Source organism: Manduca sexta, unplaced genomic scaffold (assembly GCF_014839805.1).
Source record: "Manduca sexta isolate Smith_Timp_Sample1 unplaced genomic scaffold, JHU_Msex_v1.0 HiC_scaffold_2448, whole genome shotgun sequence".
NCBI classification, from domain to species: Eukaryota; Metazoa; Arthropoda; class Insecta; order Lepidoptera; family Sphingidae; genus Manduca; species Manduca sexta.
The window spans coordinates 1-11232 of record NW_023593413.1 but is presented as its reverse complement, the minus strand read 5'-3'; the positions used below and the strand labels follow the sequence as shown (position 1 = coordinate 11232).

General features: G+C 35.1%; 2 non-coding genes across 2 annotated transcripts; one reads left to right on the top strand and one right to left on the bottom strand.

Moving 5' to 3' along the window:
• Positions 1-2196: 2196 nt before the first annotated feature.
• On the bottom strand, positions 2197-2269 carry Trnav-aac. Its single transcript has one exon. It is a non-coding gene; the product is annotated as a tRNA-Val (tRNA).
• Positions 2270-6340: 4071 nt separating this feature from the next.
• On the top strand, positions 6341-6413 carry Trnav-aac. Its single transcript has one exon. It is a non-coding gene; the product is annotated as a tRNA-Val (tRNA).
• The last annotated feature ends 4819 nt before the right edge of the window (positions 6414-11232 follow it).

Sequence of the window (11232 nt, the reverse complement as noted above, 5' to 3'; positions counted from 1 at the left end):
GGCTACAATATTTATTAAACGGGTGCGGGGTGATATTTGAACACTTTTTGCTATTTTTCTTGTAAAAACTTAAGAAATATAATGACTAAATGTACAATAACAGTACCTAAGTAATTAGTTTAAAACCATATAAGTAATCAATATTATAATATATACTTACTAGAATGAATTAATATGACATCTACTACCTCCCGACTAGAAATTACTTTGAGATTGCCCAGTGTACCCATCTGGCCCCAAGTGGACCCCAAAGGGGCATTCCCAATAGGGAATGCCCCATTGGGGCCCGAGTGGGGCCAAAGTGGGAAATCCCAAAGTAAAAATAAAAAATTATTATTAATATTTCCCAATTGGGGCCCGTGCGGGGCCAAAGTGGGAAATCCCAAAGTAAAAATGAAAAATTATTGTTAACATTTCCTAATTGGGGCTTGAGTGGGATTTAAGTGGGAAATCCCAACGTTGAAATAGTAAATTATTGCTAATAGTTCCGCTTGAATAAATCTAACTAAGATAAACGAAAAACAGAAACAAATATTAAACATTTAACCGCAATATTAGTAATATCATCTAGTTGATTCGATGTACATCAAATAAAGCGACGAATGTAATATTCCCGCTTGGACCAGTGGTAACGTGAACGACTGATGATCAAGAAGACCCGAGTTCGAGCCCAACTGACGACAAGGATACATTCAACCAATAGTTCACTTTCTAATCGAAATATAAAGTTATAGTACCATCAGAGTCCGTAATTCAAAATTATTTTTGATTTTTTGAAATTTTAGATTTTTATAAATTTAGATTGGGATCTGATGGGGATTTCCCAATTGGGCCCCATTTGGGATTTCCCAATGGGGGCCCATTTGGGATTTCCCCAAGAGGGCTTTGCGTGACATCCCAAAGTGGGCCCCAAGAGGGAAGCCCAAGAGGGGCCCCATTGGTCGCACTTTTAAATTTCTAGTCGGGCTATCCTTACCATTTTATCCCAATCATAATACTACTTGCGTGATCAGTATAATGTATTCATTTTCATTCTAAGCACTCTGAAACTTATTTATTCTTTGGAACACCTGTAGGTACTCTTAAAATTCGAAATTATTTTGCATGAGTATACCTACGCCCTATGGCGGCAATCAAATAGTGTCAAATGTTATGATTTCGGCGTGGCGGCAACGATTGTTTTAGATTTCAAAAGAAGCCGCCGGCGCGTATCATAACCATGTACTTCCGAAAAGCGGCAAATTTCTTTGAGAAGTAAGTACAAAACCTTTGATGCCGCATTATCAAAGTGCCGATGGTTAAAACATAGCTATGCATGCACTCAGTTTGATTTTAATAGATATTTTTTTATTCGCTATGTTTATGGTATTAGTCGTAATGCGCATAGGTATAGTTTTTCATATTCTTTGATACAGTTTTTTGCGTCTCATAGAATTCCTAAGCGTACCTACCTATACACCGAACTGTTACACCTAACTACTCAGTGAAATAGCGCTAAGTCCTAGCTGCAAGACACAAGAGTCTTGCAGGCTATGTCTTGTTCTTGCTCAAGTCTTGCACGGTCAGTCTTGGTCTTGGTCTTGCTAAAAATACGCGGTCTTGTTCTTGGTCTTGGTCTTGCAAAAACGCAAGAACAAGACCAAGACTGCAAGACCAAGACTGAATTTGGGCAACACTAATTTGAGTATTAAAATATTGAAACTATTATTATTGAAATTAAATGCAATAATTAATTTGGACCTGTAAAATGTTATACATTACTTAGATTCCGTCAATATTAATTCTACCACCAGTTCGGAAAGAAGTTCTTACCAGAGAAGAACGGGCAAGAAACTCTGGTGTTGCTCTTTTCAAAATCAGTTTAAGGTATGAACTTCAGTACAAAATACAGATAAAAAAATTCCATTATTTTTTATTGTTGTTAAGATCAGTTCCTTTATAAGCTCGCATAATTTGTACGATCAAAAGCATGATGTAGATGATACTTAGGTTCATTTTTATGACCGGCCCACGCCTAGTTCTACTGGAAGATTTCACTATAGGAAAACTCACAAAGCTTAGCCCAACTTAGTAATCGACCCCAGGGTGTACCGTGTGTGTTTATAATATTATACTCAGGAACATTGCGCATAGACTTTGCTCTGGATAATATGAAAGGAAAAATGTAAATGAGTTAATTTATACAACAAAATAAATTGTTTCCGCCCGGGATCGAACCGGGGGCCTTCTGCGTGTTAGGCAGATGTGATAACCGCTACACCACGGAAACGATGTACGATTTGGACTAAAGAACTGGACTGATTTACAAGCAGAATATCAATTAGATTTATGACAACATTGATATTCAAATAAAATCATATTATTTATATATTATACAATGCCTTGAGATATAATGTTACATTATAGGTATCGTATTCAGATTATATTATATTTACTACTTATTTTTTGCGAAAGACTTACCACCTGCAATTTAATTTACTTCAACTTATATTTCTTGTTTTTATTCTTAATAAATGTGATGATTTACGCTTGGCATATTAAAACGTCATTCTGACCTAATTATACCAAATAAACATAACGAGAGAGAATAATATCTATAAATTAAACATTAAAAATTATGTCTAACATTTTAGTATTCTTTTTAAATAAATATTTATATCAAAAAGGTATATTATGTTTCTTTTTCTGTTACATTTCTCTGAATATCCATGAAGACACGTCGCATCGGGTCTTACGAAGATAGTGGGATTACTTCAGTGCTCGGGAAAACAAAAATGTTTAGAATAAGTAAGAGATGTTATTCTGCCAGTATAATTTTACAACTGAGTTTGTTGCGTAAACAATAAGAGGAAATAGTGCTTTTCATAATTCTTTGAACATGATAATAAGGCGTCGCGCAGACGTTATTAATCCGTTGCCGAGAATCACTTCATTATTATTAAACGTGCAGTTATGTATTGTAGTATTTCTAATAGTTTCTGATGAGCGAGATTCCGTAAAGTAGGATTCTGTTGATACTTTTCCCCTGATGATATTATTGTAATCTGCTTGAAGAAGCATTGTATCTTTTAATTACTGATTCTGACCTTCCAAGCTTCGGATTCCAATGAATCTACTATAATCCAAACACTAAACATATTCCAGAGAAGGTCTAGTATCTCTGCTCAACACAGCTTGCAGTAGAACTTCTCAAATGTAGATTTGGGGCGTCGAAGCCGCATTCAATTAAGTTGGCCATGCAAGCGTTAAGCGCAGCACGTGTGAACCCTATGGCATATTTACATGTCATAATATCTGTCTGTCGGAGCATTTCAAGTGCACTACATTCTGTGCTAGTCATAGCGAATTTGCTTTTGACTATCTAGTCCAATATCTTAGCTATCACCGTATGGTACTAACCAGTGGTAAACGATGCCAACTATATACAGCGTTGTCGGTGTGTATATCTGGAGTGGGAATAGCATAATTCTATAGACCTCTAAGGGATGAATAAAAAATCAAAATAAATATGTGGAAAAAATGACTTCTTGTATGCCTTTGTGGAAATTAAAGTACGGTCTCCACAACTAAGTATAAAAGGGAAAATTTTATCACTATAAAAAAAAATGTAAATACTATCCTTTGATGAAAACGTTGATCTGAATACGTTTTATAAAAATTAAAGATAGGCAATCACAGATCACATGAAAAGCCATGTGATTCCATCATATTTTTACAACAAAGGTTTATTTTGAAATTTAATAGTACTCAACATATTCGTCAATAGTAAAATCTCTATCTCCAATCGGTCCCTCATTTTTGATGATCGTGACTCTCAATTATTTTAATTATGGAGTCTCTCTACCGGTTTCGTTCTTCAACTTGATGAAGTGTTGAATTAGTTGGGACCTTCAGCGCATTGGCAACCAGGTCTAACCATGTTTTGTTGCTTCGGCGTAATTAAATCTACTTTTTATTAAAAATTACTACCTTTTGATGAAGATTCAGTTCATAAATAATTCAAATAATAATCGTTTGAAAGCGGATACGCTTACAGCGGCACACTGCATGAAACTGCGTAATTGATTTAGCGTCGCTCGCCGGCAGGAAAACGAAAGTAATGTTATTATAAACGAGCTTTTAACTCGTCGGGACCCGCGCTAATATCATTAAATCGCTTCAAAATGCCCCCATGTTACCTATTTTGGACGTTTGTTTACCTTATATACTTAAGGCTGGGTTATATAGAGAATATTTCTCGCATGACAGAATCGGGATTATTTTCATTTCTCGTTAAACAAAAAATATATATTTTTACTTAATGAAATAAGCATTTTAAATTCTCCGTACTTCCATTCTCTTGTTTTATAATGTCTATTGGTTACAGTCTCAACGTCAAGTAACTGACTTACTTTTGGGCTATGAACCACCTGGTAGAGTTGTACAGCATAATTTGCTTAGGGAATGGAAGCAAACTAGATTTTCATTAGAATACCTAACTACTTATGTATTTGTAATACATTGCACACCAAAACACGACTAAAATAAAACAGCACATAGCACTTAGTAACAAATGGATATTGTTAACCATTCTAATTTCAACAATTCAAATATCATGCTGCCAGCTCTCATATCATTAAGAGATTTTGTTTGCCATGCAACCTCAACAGTGACCCACGCTATGTAAAAAAACAAAAAATTAAATGATGCATTAGTAGGTATATATTTCCAGAAAAACTGTATAAAAATTAATCATAAAAACACAGTAAACCCACGTAACAATAAAACACCATAAGAGAAAAGTAAGATATCAAGTCCCGAAACACAGTTTTTACAAGATGAACCTGCAAAAAGTTTTTCTCTGTTCCAACCATTAAGTTAACGTTCCCCAATAAATCCTTCAGACGTTCTTTTGTTACGTGGCGTCTTTGTTTATAGTTTGTTACGTTGTTATAATGACAAGTCACTAGCATTCGACATTGTTTGTGCATTTGACTCAGCGAAAGTGGACGAGGAATTTCAAACATCATTTTAATAATAATATGTTTACAGTATTATATGTGTATGAACATTTAATTTTGTTGTTTTAATAATTTACTTTCTAATAAAACTATTTTGCGGATTTTATAGCGGTTTTGTACGGCCCGTGACCACGACTACAGTCTTCGAAAGGTCGAGAGAAAATTATAATACATAAACCGCGATAAATATATTTTTTTGTTTTGTATCTAACATTCCGGTAAATATAAGAAATTATTATAAATTACTTTGTGTTATTTTTGGACCAATGAAGTAATAACTATTAAATATTATGGAAATAACAAGTAGGTACCTTAGCATAGAAATAGCACTTGGAGATAACCTCAAAATAAGATTAGTGAAAAATATGAGATCAACACGAAATCTTTCATCAAATATTTAAGACCTCGAGTATAACTTATTAATCTAACTTTGAAGAAATACGCACAATCTCGTAAATATTGTATTTCGATAGATATTAACATAATTTCGGCTCAGATCTACATTAATCATACGACTCGAAACATTACGTAAACATAAAACGTAACAACGATAATGCTGAGCAAAATATCCGCGTTATTAAGCAGTAATAAATCAATCTGATAAAACGTTTGATCGGCGATCGAGTTGTGACCGTTTTGTGAATATTGATTACGAATTTAAATGGGTTCGTCTTTGTAGGGTTTGTTTATGACTATTGTGTGATTATTTATTGCGAGAATATAGGTTTTTTGCAAAGAGACTTAAGGTATTTAACGTGGCATGACTACAATGATGTAGTAGACTTTTATTTATTGGTTTTAAGGGAAACATACAAGCAATAAGAAATAACATAAAATGAAGCAAGTTAGGTAGTAGGTACATGATTTAATTAAGTTTCCACAATTTACTCATTACCTCAACAGTACATTGAGTTGGTGATACGGACGTATATAATAATATACACATCCAAATAACCCCGAAGGGGTAAGCAGAGGCACAACTGGTGCCCCCACATTCTACCGTGTGTATTCTGTCCCATGATGTGATAGGGGGCGAGCCTATCGCCATACCCGGCACAAATTCCAGACTCCGGTCTAATACAAAGTAGACAAACCAATATCTCTTTGTCCGACCGAGGGAACCCGAGACCTCAGCACTGCAGTCGTACCGTAATACAACTACGCCACCGAGGCAGTCTATAACATACGTACATATGTTAAAATAAAACAAATTAATATTCAATAATGGTATTGAAACCGGTTGTGCAAGCAAAAAAGTAATAATTATGCAGACAAGACTTTCTATAAATACTGTTTTATCTTCTAGATTTTGGAATACAAATTGGCCATGTTATGATATAGTTTCCGTGGTGTAGCGGTTATCACATCTGCCTAACACGCAGAAGGCCCCCGGTTCGATCCCGGGCGGAAACATTCCTTTTTGTAAAATTGTGTTAATTTCTCTGAGGTGATCACCAACATTGTAATTAATGGCAAAATGTTCTGATTGAGGCGTTTACCTAATTTAATTCTGATAATGCATGACTGAATACAAATAGATAGAAACATATACTTATGCATAATTTTTTTTTATCATACAATTTTGGTATTCGTACAATTACTATGGACAGAGTAACGTATCTATAGTTTGTACAGGTTTCTTCATTTCCGTATTTTGTAACGCAAACTATAGTAAAATGCAATCACTCACTTTACTTATTTTATAAAACCCATCTGTGTGTTTAACGCCTTATAAGAAAAAGATGTTGCCATCGCTATGGTGTATGTGTAGGCTCCTTTAATTGTTCCCAAAACAATATCCAATGCCACAAACACTTCAAACAAACAGTACCATAACGATAATTATTTTCCATTCCAGCTAAGTCAAAACCACTTGACCGTGCAAAATAGACGTGTTTGCATACAGCCAGTGATCCACTGTTAAACCGTCGAAAAATAAACAACTGGACGAGGTATATTCCGATCCCTTCCGGTCGGGTGGAGTTTTCATATTCGTGCCCCGTTGGGCGCCTAATTTAAAATTTGTTTGCCTTGGTTCATCGGGTTTTGGACACTCCTTGGGTATTGTGACGCTTCCTTACACTTACAATTATTTAATATAATAATATCGTTTGTATTTCATACTATCCTACTGCTGTAAATAAGCCCCTGCTATTCCTGACAAAGTATGCAACGTGTACTGAAATATGTATGTAATTATCGTGCAAAAGTAATGTATAAATAGCACGAGGCACAGTGAAAAAATTATGCTGCTTAAAAACGTTATATTGAAATTAACCAACTTCGCTGACTCAGCTACCCACTACTCGGGTCTTGCTCCGAAAGGAGAGTCGTCCATTGCCTCGTCGCTGTTAGATGAAGGCACCTATCTAAAGGACTTTCGCATCAGTGTAAACACAAATATTTTCCCGGGATTATAAGTAACCTGTGTCCTTCTTAGGGTCTAAAACTATGTCCATACCAAATATTATAAAAATCCGTTCGGTACTTCTGTGTTTATCGTATTCAAATAGATAGACACGGCTGGTGACTTTGTTTTATAATATGTAAGGATGTACTCCTGTAAAGTAAAATACAAATATTATTAAAATTAACAACAGTGCGTAAACAGCGTCATACATCTACTGCATAATTCACGAAGATATCATTTTCTCCATGTCTAAACAGCATATTTCCACAGCCATTTACAAAAAAAATATAAATAGGAATGTGAAAATTAACGCAAACGTAAATTATATATATTTTTTACAATTAATATTTCCGCATAATAATCTAAACAAACAGTGCAGACCTATTTACTGGTATAATATTTTATAACAAATTAACCCCTTATCAATATTTAAATGGCCGTGAGAACGAGCCTTTTGGCCCAGTGACCTCACTTTACCCTATGACAGATGTGTCGATGACCAAACTGCCTTCCGACACGCGAAATAATTCTTAATGCGTTTAAAGAAGGTGCTGCTCGCGGTTCCGCCTGTGTAGGAGAAAGTTAGAGCATTGAGGAATAAGGTTTTGTAGTAAAGAAATTTTCAGAACAGGGATAGTTGTTCAAGAGATATTTAAACAAAGAAACCTTAGCTTTATAATTTGAATTGTTACAGATTTTTTTCTGTATAATTTACAAAGGAATATTGTCGTAAAAGTAATTCAACAAAATGTTTATTTTATACAAAGTAACGTATTTCTAAGTGCTTTTCATAGTTTTAAACACTCTAATAACTAAAAACTAAGTGGTTTGATAAAATGTAAGGAAATTTGTAAAAGCTTTTGATGTTTTCGTTTTTTTTTTTCACCCTTATCGGGAAGCTTGGGAATTCGGCGGGAACAGCCTCGCGTGACCATGGAAATATACAGCCAAAAAATAACTTAATTAAAAAGTAAGATATCGCGTCACACGCTTCCTTCTTTTACAAAAAATATTAACACATTATATTTCGTTGTTTGTATAATGGAGAAACCATGTTGACGAAATTTGTAAAAATTATTTGTACATTAATAATTTTAAGTTTAGGGTGATAATGTAACTTCATGGAAATACAAACAAGGCTACCCATAGCGGTAAATATTATGCTGAAATTAAACATACGTAATATGACATTTTGTTGACAAGATGGACCGACGACCTGGTCCAAGTGGCGGGAAGATGCTGGGTGTGGACTGCCTTGGACAGAACATCATGACGTGTAATGCAAAAGGCCTCACCATTCGGCGGACATGAAGAAGAAGAAGGTGCGATCTATATCTTCTATTCTGTTCAAGCACGATAGTGTTGCTGTTTTGAAAAATATTGTACCAACGTTAGAACATCATAGGACGAAATACCCGAATAGCGAGGTCTAGTTGCACCATTGCCTACCTCTCCGGGGAGAAAGGTGATCACACTGTCATTAAAACGAATCGGTGTGTTTTGTAGTAACTGAGCTTTATAAAACATCTTATTTCATAGTTGGTGTTGCTATTGTCCATGGATAGTCTGAACGCTATAGTATCAGGCACTTGTTCCCCGAAAAGGGACGGCAGAGGCGTATTTTCATGCTTTTCCGTCTCATGATGTGATAAGTAAAATACATTATGCATAGAACCCAAGTCAGATACATTTTCCACATCACCTGCCTTACCTTAGTCAATATATTTTATATTTATTATTATTACTTAGTAACTAAATAACGATGGTGTCAACATAGTACTGCAATATAGAATAAAACCCAATATAAATGTATCTTAGAATATATTAATTGTAATCCGTTTTGTTGCCCAAATAAAATAAATTATACTTATATAATTAATTATTGTAGCCAGTGTAACTGCTGGACATAATGAGACTTAACATCGCACGTTTCAGGATGGCGAGCGCACTGGAATATCAAACAATACTTTGTAATTTAAGGTGTAGGATGGTTTTCTTCTGTTTATAGGCAGTCGTATCGCTTACCATCAGGCGAATAGCAAGCTCGTCTCGTCAATCAAAGCAATAAAAAAGAAATTAGGGACGAGCCTATAAAAATATTTATATTTGAATACACACGTCTTACAATCGTCTCAATTCTTATATTATGTTTATTGCGTTTTAACTAGCTTTATTTCCTTCATTTTTCTTTGCGATTACGCATTTTTACGAACCACATGTCACCCCATGTAGGCGTCCCCAATCCTCTGTTTTCCTTTATTGATAAAAGTATTGGGGTCCAATGTGCGATTGCAAGTTACGGATACGTTATAGGTTGATATTTTGATTTTTCCACTTGAATTCTGGGGTTGCTGTGAATGTATGGTGCAAGTTATAAGGTTTTACTTTATATTATGAAAGTGCAAATACAATAATAAAATGATAAAAATAGTTTCTAAAATTTACATAATAATTTTAATTTAGCACACATAACTGTCACACTAATCTCTAGATACAATCATTGATGAATTCAAACCATTTGCATTGCTGTAATAGTTGCCAGTTAATGCAATATCAAATTTACTTTAAATCCTTATCACTATGAACTCATATAAAGCGAAAAGCGGCGATAGCCTAGTTGGGTGTGGAACGGACTGCCAAGACCAATATCCGCAGGTTCAAATCCCAAGGGCACACACCTATGACTTTTCTAAAATCATGTGTGTATTCTTTGTGAATTTATCGTTCGCTTTAACGGTGAAGGAAAACATCGTGAGGAATCCTGCACATCTGAGTAGTTCTCTATAGGAATTTCGAAGGTGTGTGAAGTCTACCAATCCGCACTAGGCCAGCGTGGTGGACTAAGGCCTTAATCCCTCTCAGTAGTAGAGGAGGCCCGTGCTCAGCAGTGGGCAAGTATATAATACAGGGCTGATATTATTATTATTATTTATGAACTCATATAGGTCTTTCTAAGTTCAGCGACGTATTTTCTTCCTTCCATATCCATCTGCTGCTCAGTGCCAGGTTTATATTTTTTGTGAGTGTACGCCACTTTATTTTATGTAGGTAGGTTTATGTATGTATGTAAGTATGTAGGTTTCTAAAATACTTAATAATTTTCCATTTGTTTGTATTATGGAAGGCATTTAAGTTAAATAAAAGAATGATTAATTAAATCGAGTGAGCGTCCTCTGAAATTTGCCGCCCTAAAGGCCGCCGCCCATAGGCCGCGGTCTATACGGCCTATTACAAATCCAGGACTGCTGCTACTTACATTCTTTCAGAACAGATCGTCACTCCAACACACACATGTACAACCAACCTACGGTGCGATTCGAAGCGTGATATCTTCTATTCGCCTTGTTATCCATCATTGCGTTAAACACATTTTGCACGCTTATAGTAATAAAACGTGTCTAGCTCAAACGAGCGCTTATAACTTAGACGGCAAGCGAGTGAATTTTCATAACTTGAAGGGAAACATCGGAAATGTTATGTTCCATTCAACGTCAATAAATACCTTGTTACCATTCGTCCCTTCCCTACGTTTCAAAAGAGGAATGTACTCGTAATAAAATTGACCGTCGGTTATTTGCCCGTGAAATGTTTATGTAATATATTACGGTTCATTTTCGCGTGAAGAAACGTAAAAGCGTAATAAATCGACGCAATAGCGACATGCGCTGCGTTAATTTTTACTGTGATCATTTTGTATTACTAGTCAGTTTTACCTACGATTGTATTTAAATTTAGAACAACCTATCGCCTTAGTTCTCAAAAGCCTAAAATCCTGTAGTACATCATTTTATAAAAAAATATGCAAAAGAAGTTATGATAACG